The following is a 20,687-nucleotide window of genomic DNA, read 5'->3' on the forward strand; positions in this document are numbered from 1 at the left end:
TTGAGAAGATCAATATCTAAAAATTGAACTATATGCTGGGCACTAATGACTTGCTAAGCACAGAACACAGTCCAGCCTGCTAAATTTTGCTGAAATCTGCAATACAGATTTGAAAGGGAGGAAGAAAAATAAAAACATCCTATCAGTTGTAATAGAGTACCAAGATGTTTTCAAAACTACATCCCAATCCTCCATTTCCTCTGGGTGAAGGAATTTTTCAGTGGTGATGATCAGGCCCACATTGATTTTTGAGGTTGCAAGAATGACAGCAAGTATCAAATGTAGCTGCAAGAGTACTGTGGTCTCTTATAAAGAAAATCCTGGCAATGGCATCAGGTTTCCTGATTGGTATGATATCTTCTGGTTTGTTTGTTTTTTCTTCTGATGAGTGATTGAAATTCCATTCCAAGTAAACCTTAACAAGATGCTCTTTTCTAATGTTTGTCCTATGAATAGCAAGATAATTCAGAAACAGTTTCTTGGCACACCCTTGTGCTGCAAGGAAAAAGGATACAATTCTGTCATAAATTTTAAAGAGGGTATTATCAGCTCATTTAAAACAAATTCTTTTATATATTCTCCAAGGAGAACAACTTATAAATAATGGAAATGTGGGAAAAAAAACACCTTCACCGCATTAAGGTTCAAATAAAATTGACTGCTACATATTATTCAATTGACTTCCATCTCTACAGAAAGCTGTCAATCATAACAGCATTTTAGAATTGGATTAAACAATAAATGTGTGGACTTATTATGCAGAAATCTGAAAATCTGATTAATTTGTAATATCTTTGTGTGCTCTCAAAAATTCAGAAATGGACATTGCTCTGGGAATACTTACAAATGGTCTATTGAAATATCTGATTTGGAACTAATAAAAACATGCAAACTTGCTGACATTTTATAAAGTGAATTCTACAGATATATGTTTGCCATTTTAATGACCATTGTCATTTAATAACGAGAATAAGCTGACCTACTATAACCAGTGAGGATTTCAACAATTGCCTAGTAATATGCAAAAAGAGACACTGTCACTAAATTTTTTACTTGCAATTTACTCATTCAAGTTAAATGAAAAGAGAAAAGCGTAACTAGATACATGAGTGTCAGTGAAAACTGTTTCTTTCAAATGCATAGCAATTCTAGTGCTGATGCCACCCCTAAGACAAAAAAAACAGGGTTTCCCCAGTATTATTACCTCCTATACAAAATAAAGTGCTATGTTGCTAAACGTAATTTTTCCTTTGGTAATTTCCACATACTGTTAAAATTTTTTTTAATTAATCTTCACAGCTGTATGCGTAAAGTGATGTTAGATCCAAGTCTCAGTACCAATGAAGATATCCCTCCCCATTAAGATCAAATCTTATAAGTCAATTTTGTTTATGTCATTTTAAGGACTGTAAGTTTTGTCTATGTGTGTGATTTAATCAATATTAAAACAAGGTCCTGATAATCTGTCATATCAAATGATATCAAATCATCCAATGAAATCTTTGGGAAAAGAACAAAACCAATGTCATTCGAAATAGATTTTATTGCAATTTTTATACCTTGAGCTCTTGAAATATATGTAAGTTCTGAAGTAATATGCCTGTTTTAGTATTCTTTTTTCCATGGTGCCCATCCAAAGAACTACTGAATTTCGTTATCTGTACTGTAAGGATTTTTCAATAGTTGATCACTTAATCTTTATGTAACAAGACGGTTATATCGGACCATCAAGCCATCAAGATGGTTATATAGGACTGCTTTCCTTTGTCCTTGTACTAGGTAGAATAACATAGGATTACATTACTGTCACTCAGTTACTCACCACAGACGATTGTTTTGGGTTTTTTTTTATTTCAGTGCTCAAATGCTCTGCCTGCTGCTCCTAATTCAGTTCCCATAGGATGCAATCATTTCAGGAAAACAGTACACACTTTCATGTGGTCTTATATGGCATCCTATATGAAATTATCTATCCTGTATTCTCTGACTGAAATTTTCAGGTCTCTCCTGCCCCTTCTAATCTACCTGCTATAACAGACACTTAAGAGTCAAGAAAATGTACAAGAAAATCTGCCTGCTGGGCTGGCCCTAAATACAGTGAAGCAAGAATTTCAGGATTAAGGTCTGTTGCATCACACTGTGACATCAATTTTTCCTTGCTGTACACTGCATTCACTGACACACATAGGTCAACACTCTGAAAAAGGCAAGGCAGAGTACAAAACATCACTAGAAGTCTACTTTTTCTTTTCTGCCTTAGATTTCTGACTGGGGGGATTCCCCTGATTTCAGAGGAGTCGGGGAGCTCTGTCTATTTCTGATTTCTCTACTATTTCTGCTTCAGATATTCATTGCTATGCATTTGGAAAAATGCCTTCATTGAGACCAAGTGCCCTAAACTGGCAGCACACAATCCCCTACCACTGTTTCTCACTGCTGTTTTACTGAGTTTATTTGGGAGTTGGTTAATTCCATATGCTGTAACGACCTCTGCAGGTAAATTATTCCTTTGTCCAAATTCCAGTCCTCACTAATAAAAATGGACTGTCAAAATCTAGCCTAGATTTTCCACTTGTCTGATCCAGGCATCCTGTTACCTCCTGTTAGGTTAGTCTCCAACTCCACTCAGCCTTCTGTCAGTGAGGGGTCTGTCAGCAAGGAACCAGGACTTATAACAACCCCTATGGAGCTGGGGAACTACCAGCAGCACCATCTCTGTTTGCAACCATGTTTTGCAGAAATTCTACCCTCATTACAACCCCAGGCTGCTGGTACACAAGGGGAAGGGGGAAGGCAGTAGCAGGGCTACTACTCTGAAAGGAGAGCCAATTCCCCTTAACATTGTTTGCCTAGGCAGGGGTCTTATAATAACTGAGACCTGACAACACAGCCTAAGTCAATGAGTTTGCTCAATAGTACCATATGAACAGGCAGGAGTGCCATTGCCATAGTACTGCCACGACTGTACACAAGGCTTTAATATTTAATAAGGAGTATTCATCATATGTGATTCATCATAAATTAATTATAAATTATATAATACATACCTCTCATCTTACCAAGGGACTGGAAGGGCATGACACAATAAAAAATTGAAGCACACTGTAAACACTGTAAAATAGCCTTCTTAAAATAAAACATTATTTAAAATAAAGCTAAGTAAAACAAAGGCAACCTTCTTTTCCCCTTATCAAAATGAGAAAAAAATTCCACAAACCTAGTGAAAAACCATGTTGCACAATATCTGATTTAGAAAAGAGAAAACAACAAGCAAATCATCAGAAGAAAAAAAAAAAATCCACACCTCAAGGCCACCAAGCTTCATACAAAATTACAGCTGTAAATGTACTGGTTATAAAAGGTTTTCCATAGTTTTGTTTCTTACACATTTTCATCAACACAACAGGTAACTCAGTTCTTAGTGTCTCCCAGTGCCCTGTGAAGGTGAGAATGCTCCAATGCCCCACTTTACAACTAACAGGTAAAAGAGACTCCAATGCAGATTCTCAAATAACTACAATTTAGCTGATCTCCTCAGCTCTAGATCCACTGTTCAGGAAGGCATAGGTCAAAACACAAAATTGCTCTGTGACTGCTTGGCTGCTCCAGGGGTACAGCAGTTCTGACAAGGTGAACCTGCACATGCTCCCCAGCATCCTCACTTGGATGCAATGCCTGTCCTAGCTGCCCTTGTCTCACCTAGTCTCCGATGCTTGCAAGGAACTGAAAAATGGTATGGAACAGCACCACAGCATGGAGTGCATTAAACGTGTACGTCCAGCTCTACCCTGGCCCTTCTGCACATGTGTGCCTGTGCCTGCTCAAAGGCATGATGCACCCTGGTACCTCTTCTCAAACTCTGCACCAAAGCTCACTCAAAGCCAATGCTCATACCAAAGCATAGGACTAATCTCAGCAAATAACCTGGATATGAACAACTTCCTCATGGTCTCCATTAATGAATTCAATATGTCTCACATTTGTATCAAAACCAGGGATATGCTGGACCACTTCTCCTTAGAACTCAATGCTTTGAAAAATGAGTTGGATCAAATTAAATAATACTAGATTTTCAGTGATCAAAAGAATATATAAATCCTTCTGAGATATAAGAAAATACTTCAAATGCATTAAAATTAATAAAAGAACACATTTCAAGTAACAGTTGTTATTAATCTTTAGCTAGTTCCACAATGCAACATTAAATTACTTGTATTTATCTCTCAGTAACCATAACAATAAGAAATCAAAAGTAGACTTTTTTCTTACTCACTGAGACAGCTCACATTAAAGATACAGCTTTGAGAATTAAATCATTAAAGTAAAAATACTGCCTGTGATACAAAAGTTTCACATTTTTAAAACTAAAAAAATAATAAACTAAACAACATGAGTAAAACATTGCTGCATTTAAATAACAATCAAGAGATAAAACCAACTTTTAAAGGAAATTAAATAGACCAACTAATATAATTAAAATTATAAGGTATGGTGTGTGAAAGTCCATCATCTCTGATTAAAGTATCTCAGCTCTTCACTAAATGAAACCTTAACTCTCAGCAGTTATACCAAAAGCAATCTTGCTGAACAAAATGTCATAACCTAAAGAAAAAGATTCAACTGGTAATGAAAAAAATATAACATTCCCTCTTCATTCTGCCACAAACCACCACATTTTGGCTCTTAATTTCACTATTTTCATTTTCCTGTTGCATCAGAGTTTGGACATGTTAGGAGGAAGCATATACAAAGTACCACATTGTAAAACCTTAGTAATCAGTTTGTTACACACAATTTCACAAATACACCTAAATTTTACAATACTCGCAGGAGAGAAAATGGAGATTTTATTCTAATTACGTTTTACATTGGTATTTTCCTATGGTTATCAGAGGAGATATTCCTGCTACCTCAGCAAAGAAAATCAATCTCATAAATTATATTTGAATAATGATTCTCCTACTAAAATATACGAATTTAGGCTTAGACCTTCCATATTTAGTTTGTTAGACAGTTGTCTTTTTCCAGTCCATGACCAAATTGTGGCAACAAAAATTCAGTCCTTTGGATTGTATAAAATTTCCCTAGGTATCAAGTTATCACACAGATGATTAAGCAATTAATCTTTTTCTGCTGACCTGTACTTCAAATTTTAATTTTTTATTTTTAGGTGGTAATTTCACCCTCAAAAAGAGACACAAACAAGTGTGTAGAATTCTAGATGTGTGCAGAATTACTACTAGCACTTGTTAACTCTGAAACCTAATAAAATTGCAATGTTGATGCTATGATTTTGCTATTCAATCATTTCAGCACAACATACAAATGCTGTGCACATCTTCTACAATGTCAGATTGTGTCAACGTACATAGATCTCATTCCTCATTTTCTCCTACCTATGTACAAAGCCCTTCTAGTTTACCTTTGAAAATGCTTGTGGTGTGATAAGGGAATGGTATATTGATTTACCACATTGACATATATATCAATGCAATATCCTATACAGAAGAGCTAAAAAACCTGCATTGAAAATGCATTGAGTTAGACAGCAGTATGAATAGAACAGATTTGCTTTACTGAGTCTATCATTCAGTACTTAAGTAAGTAAAACACCACAGTTTTATACTTATCTGAAATTGCCTTGCATTTGCTACTGCAAAGCTACTAAAATCATCTGGAGAGCTCAAAGTCATTCTGCCAGCAGAGTATAGAATACTGGCTTTGCCTGGTCCCTGGAGTTATTTCCTCCTAAAGGATCTTCTCCCACAAGGCACATGCAGTAGTACCTGAAATCACTGTGCTCATTATCCCTATGCACAGAGCTTGGTTTGTATTTATGCACATGCATCCTTCTGGATTAGGATTAAAACTCCATGACTTCTTATAATGAAAATCAGACTATTAAAGTGATTCATGTTACAGAGGACTGCTTCTGGGCAGCCACAAATTATAATTACCACCTTATAAAAATCTAGCATACCAAGGCACAAAATCACAAATAACTCAAAATCTTAGTTCTCTCAAGGGCCTTAAATTTTCTTCTTTCCCATCTTTATTTTTGCTCCTCTTCCACTGTCTCACTTTTTCCTTTTTCTCTTTACCATATGTGATTTTTTTTTCTTACTGGTGCCTATATGAATATTCTTCCACTTCAAATACCTCATGTGAGAAAAGAAGTGTTGCTACTCCAGAAAAGGTGAAGGGATATAATTGCAAAAGTATGTTCTTTATTCAGAATAGACTCATTCTACTTTTCTTCACCCACTAAGTACAGTGCATAAAAATCCCTTGTTAGTGGTACATACATTTTTTATGAGTTGGACCCTTCATATTGAGAGTTATAATTCCTTTTATACTGTATGCATTAGCACAAATATTAGGGCCACAAAGACCCTACCAGTCTTTGAATTCATACAACATTTCATACTCATTGGTTGCTGCTAGTGCTGGTAAATGCAGTGATAATAAAGGTGACTTACCAGAAGATGGACAGTTGAATGCATTATTATTTCATGTTGGGCCCTTGATCCCTAGCTAAGAAGGCCAGGAGGCTTCTCTAAATTAAACTTTCCTTTCTTTCCATCCCTGGAAGTTTACTAAATGTCAAAGAATGAACACATTAAAGAACATCTATTTTGGAACAACTGTTACAGTTTGCCATCTTTATAGCTATCTTAGATTTCTTTAGGAATTTTTAGTGTTTACCTATGCATATTGGTTTTGTTCCTAATAGGGAAGAGGGCAAGCTTTCCATCAAAAGCCCAACTTACCAACACTCACCCTCCCTACCTGACTTTTGTACCCTTCCCCCAAATAAACCAGACTATGAAGATATCTTATAATGATATATATTGCTGTTTGCCTGAGGAACCCAGTTCCTCAGGCAAAGAGCACAGTTTTGCACAATTAATAAGTGCTTGGCTGCTGGCACTACAGCCTACTGAAAGCCATGCAACACATGTGGATGATCTCTGGTGCACAGTAATTCAGGCTTCTGGGTGGAGGAAAAGCATAGTATGCATGACATATTTTGCTTTTTGCAAGTTACGTTGATAGACTAATTTCAACAGAGAGGGCACAGGTAGGCAGCCAGTGACAGTAATTCAACTCACAACTTTGACAAGAGACTGGAAAGAAAAAGTTGTAAGGTAGGAAGCAGATGAACCTAGTATTTTATCAGTCTGATAAAAATTCAATCTGCTTAAAAATTCAAATTACCCAGTTTGGTGAGAGAAGAGCATCCAGTTACGGAAGGAAGTATTCTATTAAACCTAGTAAAAGCACCTCACAGGAGAGTCACTGTTCAGCAAAGTGCACCCCATAATGTATGTTAACTTCTACTGGAGCAATCTGACCAGCAAGTATGATAAAGCAATAGTGGTTTATCACCCTTGCTACTGAGTTCACTAGTTTCATCCCTGCAGTGTCTTTAACAATTTTACATCTTCTGCTGTGGTCCTTACATGACCCTGTGGGGCAGCTCCATCAAGTGCCTCATTACAGGTTGTTCAGCTGTTCAGACTTTATTGAGACTCTTGAAAGAGCCATCCCACAGAGTGGCAGAGTGAAGAAGTCCAGTTGAGATCCAGGAGGAAACCTTATTAGTGGCAGCAACTCTGTATTCAGGAGAACTCACAGTCCTAGATCCAGCTACATCACAAAACTGGTTAGTATTCTTTATAAATCTATGTAGCTGCACACATTTCTTCAAAAAGTCCCAGCTACAGCTGGGAAATGCAATATAGCAAAACAAAAATACAACAGCCTTTCAAAAGCAAGTGGTGCCATTTGATATCTTCAGCAAGTTCTCATGATGTGGCTCAGCAGGGTGAGGCATTATTTCAAATGAAACTGTTGGCTGGAAGTTACAGAAACTTATGGTATGCACACCTCCAGATCTCATAAATCCTGAACTGAATTAACTTCCTTTTCTTTATTATTGTCTGAAATTGGTTGTAGTGGCTGTTTACAATTTTGCCAGGTGCTTTTGACACTTTATATCTATGTTTTTAAAGAGCATTCAGTCTTACAACCAGGTCTTGCAAAGTATGTCAAGCCTTACTGTCATTAAACCAAGTTTACACCATACACCAAGAGCTTTTGTTTTGTACCCCTTCCCACCCCTCCAATCCTTTCCTCCTCCATAGATCAAAAGCTAAAAATACAAAAGGTAGCAAAAAGACTTGTAGCCAACATCATCATAGTGTCTGGTTTTGAGGAGCTATTTGCCAGTCAGTGGCAAATAGCTACAGCAGCTACTAAAATAGTCCTTTCTACACTGAAAATACCCCAAATAGATCTCCATAGAAATAACCAAGTGGATTACAAACCTTTGGACACTGTATCTTGCCTTTATGTGAGTCAAACTCCCACTGGATTATAAATGTGTTGGATTAATTTCCTAGGAAAGGTTTGAGAATGTAGCACAGGTTAAAAAAGCTTTACATGTAAGATGCATATATCTTTTGGTTAGAAATGTCTTGTCATGGCAAGTCCTCTTTGTGATAGTGTGCCATGATGAAGCAAAAAAGCAAAATGAAGCCATATGACAAAACTTTGCCAAAGTAGCAAGTGGCAGGAAACTTGCTTCAAATAGGGCACTGCAACACATCCTAACAGGATTAAGTTTTATGGAATAAAATGTTTCTAATCCACAAGAATACTTGTCTTCATATATATTCATATGCCTCTCTAAATACAAATACATAATTTTAAAAAATCAGTTTCCTACATCACTTTCATTTTTTATATTATTGTTCTGTTTATTTTTTCAGCATTACAGTAACTGAATAATAACTACTGGTAAAAAATGTTATTAATTTAAGTGCATTCATAGTGTGTTATGACACTAATATACTTGGGTAACACTATTTCTTTATCCTTTTTGCAAAGCATTAATTTATTGTCCTCCTCATTTCCATGATTTTACTTCAACTTAAAGTCAAGTCAGGGCTTTGCAGAATTCTATTATATTATTGTCCTGTCATTAGTCTAACTCCATTACACAACAACACAAAACCAGCATCAGCTCCCATTTGTCATATTACTTACTTTGAGGATTAGGTCAGATCTCAGACTACATGTACATGCCTACTAAACATAATTTGGAGTTGGACAAAAAGTAATCATAGATTCCTTCTAAAAATGCTTTTAAAGAAAATATTCTGAAACTATTCTGTAAGAACTCTGGCATCTGACATAGACCTACCCAACCCTTTAGAAGAACCTAGCTATATTTACAAAATATAAAGATTACATTTAAAGGTACATATAGACAAACAGATTTTAACTTCTTAGACCATACTCCCAAATAAGCAAACAGAAGCCAGCCTTGGTGTGGAAGACATACAGTTATGCTCACATGGTGCTCTACAAGTGCAAAGTGTGTGTTTCTCTAACACAACTGTGTTGCTTCTCTGCCCAGAGAAGCTGTCTTATGAAGATAGCCAGGGCTGGTTTGAAATAGCCAACAAGTCCACTTAGTTCCACAAGTCCACAAGTTCCTTACAGCTGTCATAAAGGAAATAAAATCAGGTGTTAATCTGGCAGAAGGAAGACTTAGGCTCATGCCCAGCCAGCTCATGCCCAACAGTCAGAATCTGAGGTATTGATGATCCTGAGATTGTAAAAAGCCTCTGTCTTTCTGCCCTGTTGCCAAAGAAGAAGTCATAATTCATCTGTGCTGGTTTTCAAGGTTGTTTATTCTTGCTTATCTCTAACATGTTCTGCTGCCCTGCCACAGGTCTGTCCTGCAGGGCAGCGTGTGGGGCTCTGCCCTCAGTGGGATGTTACAAACATTATATACCAGAAACTACCTGTGCTATATTTACAATAATGTGCCAATATCTATCATCTATGTTGAACAGTGTGTCCCCAGCCTAAACCAATAGAAAAATGCCAACACTACAGTGAAACATGGAGGGCATGAAGAAGGAGAAAAAGGACAAGACACACCCAGTTTCCTCCATCTTGTCCCCTTTGAACCCCTAATCTAGAATCCTAAAATTTTACTTTTGTACCCATGCCACACTGAATTATTACTTATATCAAACACTCAGAGCTTGTAATTCATGCTGTAAGATTGAAAACTCTTTTCCATGGACAGAGATCAGAGACAGTGTCTCTTGGGGCTCTCTAGAGGGGGGTTCCTGATCCCCTGCCAGGGTCCCAGGCCCTCCAAGGCAGCCAGAGGGAAGCCCTGGATTCTGACACCCAACCATTTCCTGTGGGACCTTCACCAGCTCTTCTCATCCCATGTGTAGAGTGTTATTGGGCTGTCAGAGCATAGAGAAATCCTGGACCAAAAGAACATGTCAATTGGAGTGGCAAGTATTGCCAGCATGCTGCTTCCTCTAGTCATAGAAAGCAGGATGTAATGATTTGTATTCCAGTCATTGTGAAGAACACAGCTTGTATGTGCTAATGTGTGCCTTGGACATGTATTGTTACAATAGCAGGGGTTTTACTTATTATTCTAATGACTTTACTCTAAAGAGCATTTGTGGATACCACAACTCCCTAAGTGGTAACAATGGATAAACATCAGCTTGAGAAATGCAGATCTATATTATTTATGAAACTGCAATTCTCCTGTAAATAACCCAGTTGTTTAAATAATATGTATCTGTGTAATTGAGTCTTCTGTATACAAATAAATAAGGCTTTATTGCAATGTCAGAAGTTAACAAACCAGTCAATAAAATCAATAACTCACTTTTTCTTGCTTATATATCTAACTTTTCTCCACCTTTCCTATGTTCTCTGTTTGTTCTGGTTACACATTAATACTCTGAAGGATATAGCTCTTGTGATACTGTTTAGTAAATAGTGATTGGAAGAATGAAAAAACACCTCCTTAGTGATTTGATACTCATCCTATTTATTTTGTACTGTAACATATATCTCACTGATATAAATCAGGGAGAAAGAAACTGTCTTGATCTATATGTCAGAGTAGTATAGATTTTGAATGTGAATAATTCTATTAATGTCTAAGTAAATTTGGTTCACATTGATACATTTAGCTAAAAGTTCTCCAGGCCTGAATTACATTATCATATAACCATTTTCAAAACTGCCAGATTATACCACTGAGCTGCTTATGCCTGTGTGGTTAAGATTGTGTCAGCATTTCCATTATGCTTCACATTTTTCAAATCTTTATAACTTGGCTGTAAAATTTGCTTTGGCCTGAAACTTGGTGAACCAGAAGTACAATTCTACAAATCTTTACTCAAGAAAGTTGTCCATTCTATTTTAGTCAGTCTTTCTGTTAGCTGGGTTCTGCCAGATTACAAGCCAAGGTCAAGGTTTATGAGTCTGGTTATTTTATTTTCTTAATGAAAAGCAAACCGGTTTTCTTTATTTGAAGGAAAAAATTATATGAAAGGACTGAGAAACAAGGCTTGATTTTGTAATGTGATAAGGTCCCCAGATCAAAAATACCTTGTTTTTAATACCTCAAAGAAGAAGGAAAATTAACAGCAAAAGTGCTGCAATGTAAAAAGTAGCCGTAAGGCAGATGCACTAAATTTTGTTCCACTAATTACATTTTCTTGTGTGTTTTCAGCTGGGATCTAGCATACCTCCTAAACAGTGTAAAATTGGGAGGGCTCCAAATGAGCCATTCTCATCTATCAGGAATACAAACATGCTCACAAAAGCTATCTTATTATGCATGCTCCATACAGGCTCCTTATTCAAAAATATTTTAACAGATGTCATGCTGGATAAATATAATGGCTCATCTGAAGCTTAGAAACACTTTATGCACAGTAGAAACAAATTTGGGCAGCATTTTTCAAATTGAGTTAAGTCCTTAATGCACACCCACAGGCTTACTTAAAGATAAAATATCTTTTTCTTTCATTCTCCTTAGCTAGCTGAGCACATGCTCTGTTATCAACAAAAATTTTCCTGGTCTGATGCTGCTCTCTTGGTTCACTGCTGAAATATATCCTAACTCTTAATTTGCTTCTGGATGAGATTTCTGTGAAGCACTGAATGCAGGACAAATGCAAACCCTTTCTCTGTGGCTACAGCAATCTATAGATTACCTGAGAGAAACACGGGAAGTGCATGTTGTACAACAGCATCCTCTGAATCCTTTTTTTTTTTGAAAAATGACCACAGACAAGGTTTGCCCAAAACAGCAGAGAGTAGCAATACATTCCTACTCTTTGTTAACCTACACTTGTGAGCAGTCTACTGAAATAAACCTGTGCATGAAGCACTAATGACATTTTTTTATCCTTCTGAGTAAGACACCCCTGTGGATAGCACTCACAGAGGTTGCAAGACTTTGCAAGACTTCTCAAGCCTTCTTTAATAAGAATTTAAATATTTTCTTTTAGTTTACACAGTTTTGTTTGGTATTGAAAAGCCTGGCTTGGCAGCTGCACAGCTGCGAGTAGATAGGCAATACCAAGTGATATCTATTGTGAACTGCATGAAAATTCCTTTCATGGTAGTTACTTTCTTCTCCATAAGTTTCATTTGATGTCATATAGCAATGCTGAGACAAATTGTGGCAATAAGATACAGGCCTGCTGTTCTGTATTAAAGATTTCCTTAAAGTATTCTGACTTTTACGAAGTTTGAGATCTTAAGCACTGGGTTATATGACAGTGCATGTGTCCTGATCTTTCAGAATGGCATAATGGTTGTGTTGTGTCATATGCTAGGGCTGGACGTTATCACATTTGCCTGCAAGCAGAAATGCTGTGTGTTCTCAGGGGAACCTGCACTGCAGCTGGGTCCCACAGAACAGTCCTTACCTATACTTCCATGCTGGGACACTTTAGCAATAGCTCTAGCAGTTCGGATGTTCTGAAATACCAGTAGACTAAGCAGGAGAGTGTTGCAGTGCTGCTCTGCAGCTGCAAAGTGCCAAGCAAGGGATTAAGCAGCACAAATATCAGTTCTCCTAAGCCACAAGCAGCAGACTTAGAAGTCAGATGGAGAACAACACGGTGAATGTGAATTCCTCTAGCAGCATGCCAGTCAGTGCTTGCTGATTGTAGTAGGCATTGATATTTCTGCATCAGGCTTTTGAGGGATAGCTCCCCAAAATATTACGCCACCATCAAGTAAGGCAGAGTCACAGCTGACTTGTTTGAGCATTCTATACACTGTACCTGCAGGAGCAGGACCCACCCTTTGGAGAGTGAAAGCATGGCACTGGCAACCTACAACATCGGGCAGCATGAGGAGTGTGCCCCTCTTCTTGAGCTCCAGGCATTGAAATAATTTCATATCAGAACCTCAGACAGACCCACTATGGGAGACAATACTCAGGGAGTAGAAAAAAGGAGTGGTTTAGTCACTGCAAAGAATACTGACATTTATGTCTCATATCTAGGTAAAGGGCAGGCTGTTTTAACTTTCATTCATTTCCTTTTGAAGTACAGAGCTCTAAAGGGTTGGCTTCTCTTTCCTGCTCTGTTTCCCTCTTTTCTGTGCTGTTTTCCTCCTCTTTGGGAGGATTCTTGGACAAAACCCTTGAAAGAGTGGCTTCAAGAATATTAAAAAAAATACAGGTTAATTGCTTATGTTTTTAAATGAAGGGTAACTCCTAGGAAAAATAATCTCAAATGCAGAATATAAGGCAATTTTAAACACTATTGTTTTCCTGATAATTAGTTTGTATTTGGAATAAAAAGATATTTTGCATTAAAATTGGAACAGTGGAGGAAGTCAGACTAGATGGTGACATATCCTGCTAATAACACAAGGGGTTAAAACACATCAGGGCATCCTGCAGGCTGAAGGCTCTATACAATTCACCCTCTCATGCTGGAACAGCAAGTAGCATTTCCCCATTAGGAGCAGCTCATCTTCCATGAGTACTTTCTTACCCTGCAAAGCCAAATGTTTTCAACCCCAATATCATATTCACCCTCTACTCTTCTACTAATACCTAAATATTTCAGAACTATAATATAATGCAATAAGGTTCAGCATAATAACATCCATCAGAAAGGACAACTTAAAAGAAAAGCATTGCATTTGCTGTATGAAACAATATATAATGATCATTGCTGAGGAATGGATCAATCTTGTCCAGTGGAGCAACTGCGTAAGCATTCAAAACAACAATAACTACAAGCTCTGGTGAGGAACTTTTCTTCCCAGTGTCATCTCATTTTATTGCCTCTGAGCAAGGCTGAAAGTCATGTTGAAAAATAATCCAGAGACAGCTTTCTCTCTCTGCACCCATGCCTGAAAATCTTGATTTTATTCAGAATTCTCTATTGATTAGCAAATTTCAGTTGTAACACATTGAGTTCAATTACAACCACCAGAAATCCTGGGGTTTATGGGTTTACAGTGTTTGGGGATTAAGAGCAAACCCTGGGACAAAACAACATGTACATAATTTGCATTTGAAAATAAAATCTTTTTGCTACAAAATCCTTTTGCCATTTTAATTTTATACAATTTATGGGAATAACGCAGGTGATTAAAAGTGTTGTCATAATTCTCCTGTTTTAGTATACTTTTATATTTTTAAGAGGGAAGGGAAGGGAAGGGAAGGGAAGGGAAGGGAAGGGAAGGGAAGGGAAGGGAAGGGAAGGGAAGGGAAGGGAAGGGAAGGGAAGGGAAGGGAAGGGAAGGGAAGGGAAGGGAAGGGAAGGGAAGGGAAGGGAAGGGAAGGGAAGGGAAGGGAAGGGAAGGGAAGGGAAGCAGATGTGTACTCATTTATACAATCTCAGGCTAAGTATAATATCTTGTTTTTCATGGGTCCTCAGACTCACGAAATGGAGAGTAACACCTCTTTCCTACCTCTATAGAAAATTCACAGGTTCTGAATCCATTCATTTTCCTGAATTTATTTGATAGATTTTACTGATGATGGAACACAAAAATACAGGACATTACTACTGTAATGCCAATGAACATAAAAAAAATTATCACTCTCTTTTAATAAATTACAAGAAATACTAATGATGTGGTAATAGCAGCTGACAGAATTATTAGCATGAGATTTTTCCTTCTATATTCTATTAAGGAACAATTTCCCAGAGCTAATAAAGGCAAGGAGTGAATTCACATCCCAAACTAAGTAGTCAAACACAACCCACATTCAGGATTTTTGAAAATGGCTAATTTATCTGACAGACCTGTACTGTCTTCTCCTTTCCATGTGCTACTGCAAACACCTGAGAACACACCAGTAATAAGAGCCATCATCTTTCCAACTAACAAGGACTGTTTTAAACAGCCCAGCTCCACAGTAAGTTTTGTATCAAACTCCTGTCCTCTACTGATTAGACAAGAGCAGTGAATACTGAACAAAGGGATGCTCCAAAGCAAGCCTTCTGGCAAGGATTTTCCATAGTCCATGCCCTCATCTGGCAGGACTGTAGCAATACTCCAAGGTGATAGAGGGAATTTTTTAGGTCTCATAGTCACTATAGTAAGTACACTTCAACAGTGCAAAATGCTTAAGCATCACTACAATCTTTTAGGCTCAAAAGCTTCTACAAAACTTTGCATGGCCTTTTCCCTAAATTCATTCCTTTGGCATTCACTACCATTTATACAGACTCACAACTGTTTGAGCCAATCTCTGTATCACCAGGCAACCATGTACTTTCACTCAAAAGTCATCACTCTGTCAAGATGTAAGGGCCCGTTTGCACAGCAGACAAGATTGTTTGGTCTGGATACTTTTAGAGTCATAGGTTTGAATTATTTTCTGTCCAATAAATCATGAATAAAAATGACAAAACCCAACATTTATTAGAAGAAATATGATTAGCAAAATATGATTATAGCTGTTAGTCATTTCAGCAGAAATTATGGTGCTCAGTGAAGACTTTCCAGTCATTTACTTACTATGGTCTAAATTATTTGAGAACTTTACGTAGCTGTTTCACCTGTTAACAGTATATAATTATTATCTGACTATATTAGTCTGTATTATAGATAGGTAAGAAAACCCTACAACTAGTTTTCTCCCATTGAAGTTCTCAGTAAATATTTGAGGTTTTCTAATTTTTTCTTTTTTAAAGGCCAAGTCCAGGGGTAGGAGATTTCTTCTAAAATTTACATCCACTTGGCCAGATTCTGCCCTCTAACATTCATGCAGTTCAGCTGAATACAGAAAAGTTCCAGTGGATCACACAAAAAGATAAATACTGTGAAGACCTAACTGTCCTCCAGGTCTGCTGGGAGTTTATAGATGTCATTTTGACACACATTATATTAGGCAGGCATGAATCAGTATCTTTTAGTGATCAATTTTAAGCGTACACATTTCTGTTTAATTTCAGTATAAGCAGTCAAACTACCAACATGTACAGGAACAGGGATAAAGCAAAACAAAACCCCTTCTGCATGCACGCTTTTGTGCTAAACATTGTGTCCTCTGCAAAGAACATGAAGATAAAACAGCATTTATTTCTGCATGTGTTTATGCATCTCTTACATCATGATGTGCTGGCATCCCTTTCACTGCACCTGTGCAATGCCTCAGATGGGATGACCATTAACAGCTGGTAGGGAGAACACAAGAAAAATATTCTTATCAGCAGGATGGGCTCCCTAATCTGGGTCACCATATGAGTTCAGTGCAGAGGGCAGAGCAGGATCAGTGTAGTGTGAGGGGAGCTTAAACAGTTCAACTTCAACTTGAACCGAAGGTGTTAATGGCTGCTTCAGAAAGCATTCATCTTTGGGCATCTGCTCCTGTGAACGGTTCAAACACATAAAGTGACTTATAATATATTGGTCCGGTCATTCCTATGATCCCGACCCCAAAACTCAGTCCTGTGAGACTGTGCCCTGTTAGACAGAGCTGCAAAAAATGTCAAGCAGCAAACCATAGTGAAGACCTTGTTTTCAAATTTTTGGAGAGGCACCATATAGTACAGTTGAAACACCATTGTCCAACACCTTTGATATTCATTCAGGAAAGTAGGAGAGCTTGACTAAATATCAAAAACTCCTCTTCTTGTGGACTATTGCTTGCTTTCAAATTGCACAGCAATTTGTACAGAGAAGGATTGTCTGACTTCTCATATGGAGGAGAGCATGCCTTGCACCAGCAGCAAGTAGAGCTGGTATAATCAGACACAGAAAAACATGGATTACTCAGGCTAGCAGCATGAAATATTGAGCTTGGGAATTAACCTGGCAGCAGGCCAGGAGATAAGATCCACAGTAGCACTTTGTATACTAAACCATGTCTGAACTGATGCTCAAAATAACAGACTCCCTACAGTCCTTCCTGACCCTCTGTTTGTTGTCATGTTGCTCAACTCCATGTTGGCCAACACATTCACTGTTCTCAGTGAGGATTCCTAGGGAATTTTCCCTGGTTCTGAGTGCTTACCAATATTTAGACTCTTCAAACTCTGCTGATTAAAAAGGAATGAATGAATTAATGAATTAATGAATTAATTATTACAAAAGTATCTGGATGATTTAATACATGCCTGTTTGGTCAAATTGCAGTTTTGATCTTGAATTAGATACATGTACTCTGCAAAGGGAAATTGCCCTCTCTAGACATTTGCTCCATCCTGGTAACCAGGGATACTCTATATGGGCAGTGAACTTACTTTTACGTGGTGTGACACAAATTTAATTAATTTCAATAAAAATAAATTGATTGATTTCTGTAGGTTTGATAGAGCATTTCAATACCATGACACCTTCTAATAAAGATAATGAGGAGCATTTCAAAATACTGCTGTTTGCCAAAGTCCCAGAAAATCCTAAACCACTTCCCCCCAAGAAGGATCTGAGTCCCACATCTGACTTAAATTTTTCTTTAGACACGATCTCATCATCCTTGGAATCAAGCAAATCCCTCTTATCATAAATTTTTCATGTATTTAAAAGTGCCTCGTTTGTCAGATCTGTACCAGGCAACAGCAGGCAATTCAAATGAGAGAAACCACCACTGTTTATATGCAATCAAGATAATTAATATACATTTCTCCACTATCATAAGCTACAGTGAGAATCATTCAACAAGTAACTTAAGTGATTGGCATTATCAAACTATCCAGATCCCTTTTGCCACACTGGTATATGTACAACACCATTCTGTGACATTCTGTTTGGAAAATTTATTGTGATTTCTGTTGCGTGCCTTAGCTGGTGGGAATTGATACTCATGTCTTCTGAAGGCAAAAATCCATGGCTGTCTTTTCTCCCCTCTGCCTTCTTCCCCAAGTCTCTTTCAAATGCCTTGCTAACAGGAGGAGGCATTTATTGCTTGTGAAGTTTTCATGGACACTTAATCTTGCAAATCTAGTTAATCACTGAAAACCAACTTTGTGAATGTTGAAAGTCCTCCTGTTAGATAGTAATAACACAATTCTAGCTATGATCAGGGAAAGAAAAGGACACAAAACCTTATTTTTCTTTGTCTATGTAAGAACTGTGGAAATTGCTCATAGATCTCTGGTGGCTCTCATATTTAGACTCATCCATTTGTCTTATTCCCAAGAGAAGTCCAGCAAAGTTTGAACAGAAGAAAGGCAAGAACATATAGCAGAACTGTTTCCTATCTTTCATCTTTCATATATATGTTTCTCCCACCCTGTAATCTACATTAAAAAAGAGGGGGAAAAAGAAAGCAAAAAAAAAGGGGTTCTTAAACAATTTGGAAATCTAGAAGCTCTGCAGTAAGACAGAGTAAGATACAGTTCATATCCATCTTATTTTTCCAAAGACTTAGTTCTAGCAACCTGAAACTACAGAAAATTTCTCTCCCCACATCTAATTGTTTAGACCAGTAAAAGGAGAAGAAAATATGTCCCCTACCTACTTCAATGATGGAGAAACTCAGACAGAGGTAGTAGATTGACTGTGATCTTGCCCAGGATTGACCTGTCCAAGATGATACTACAAATCCATGCCAGAATTTGAACTGACCTTTCATCTGGAGCTGTTTTGTGCCCAGATCTGGGCACAAATGAAGGAAAAATCAACCACAAAACAACAATAAATGTTTTTGGCATCTGGAAAGGTAGAAAACTGTGGGGACAAAAAGTTGCACATGAGATAAATGCAAGCATTCTTCCCAAAAACCTTAAGAATTTCAAGCCGTGAAAACTCAAAAATTCCACACAAAATGATGATAAACTGCAAACAAGATATTTTTAGGCTTTTCAAAAGAGGAGATATTTATAGTGTATTCCAAAAAGGCTAAGTGTAACTTGTAGTAAAAGACAGCAATCTTTATAAGTTTTTTAATTCTCCCTGTGTTGCCCTTGTTTCTCCCCTAAAGAGATCCATCTCTTCTTTAGCCAAAGAGCATTCACATTCTTTTCACTTTATCCTCTCTCTGTATCATCCAGTGAAGTACATGAAACACTCTGATCAGTAGACAACCATTCTGTCATCTAAGGTATTTGTTAAGATTCTGTATTTAAATATGCATTGTTTGCAACGAAGGAATAAAGCAATGAGAGGTTACTAGAAAATAAATGCACCTATAAATTAATTTCTGTAATTACTATTCATTAATATTTAATGTATTTATATAAAGGATAAATCTTCTTGATTCCCAAGGCACCCTGCATTTAATAATGTTGAAACAGCTTATCTCCTTCCTGTTGTTGAGACTGGAGTTGTAATAACTAGTAATGTTAAATGTATTTTTTAGATCAATAACAAATAAATACATAAACACTTCCCCTCAGAATGCTCCTGATGTTATTCACAAAATTAAAAAAAAAATAACTACAGAATGCCAAGGGACTTCATAACCATTTCATTACTACCATCCTAATTGCATGTGGTGGAACTGCATAATCAGTTTATTGAAATTGAAATCTTTGGAACTGATTCTCCCTACAGACACTAACAATAAGCATCCTGTGCAATAACACAGTACTTAATGTAATATAAACATTATATGCACCAAGCTTTAAACATCCCTTGGCTTCACCTGCTGGAATTGGACATTTTTAACACTCTTGTGTTCTGCCACTGTATTGAATCAAATATCTAATTTACAGACTGCAAAATACAATATTCCCATATTACAATAAAGAAACAAAGATACATTCAGAAACAGACACACACATACAATTGGTATAAGGATAAGCAAGACTATATTTAATAAAGTGGAAATAAAGCAGACCCTTCTAGAAATCTGAATGGATTTTCATGCACAATATAAAAGAAATTGCTTCTGCTTCCACTGTGTCCCTGTGCCTCTGCAAATAACTAGGCTGATACCACAGACCCAATCCAACCTACTCCTACTTTAAAAAGGGACTTTACTCTTGTGAGTAAGTCCATTCATACAAACAAAAGTATTTTTCATACAGTGCATACTCAGATATCAGTAGGATTTCTCTCTAAAATAGAGGTTCGTATTTTAGTTTGCAGGATTAACATGGTAGCAATTAACAATATGACTAATAAACATTCACCTGCACATTTTCAAGTTAATATTCCATCAATGTAAAGAAATCAAAACCTTTATTTGTTTGTACCTTTATTTATTTATTTGTTTGTACCTTTATTTGTTCTCATTTTGAACAACAAATCTAAAAAATACTAAGGTTTTATTATTATTAACAATAAACAAAGTTGATTGTCCTTTTTAAAAATCAAGAAAAGTTTGGCATGGTGGGAGAGGGGAAATCCTGGTTGATGGGTTTTGAAAAGATCTTTGTTTAGGGGCTTCAAACAGCATATTTTGAAAAGTCTTAACCAAA

At 37.0% G+C, this 20,687-nt stretch overlaps 1 protein-coding gene across 13 annotated transcripts in view; it reads right to left on the reverse strand.

Moving 5' to 3' along the window:
* POU6F2 (POU class 6 homeobox 2) overlaps nucleotides 1-20,687 on the reverse strand; it is a 354,882-nt gene that overhangs the window by 220,989 nt on the left and 113,206 nt on the right. The gene's annotated exons all lie outside the window — the stretch shown is intronic.

This window comes from Lonchura striata, chromosome 2, assembly GCF_050655825.1.
Source record: "Lonchura striata isolate lonStrDom1 chromosome 2, ASM5065582v1, whole genome shotgun sequence".
Lineage (NCBI taxonomy): Eukaryota > Metazoa > Chordata > Aves > Passeriformes > Estrildidae > Lonchura > Lonchura striata.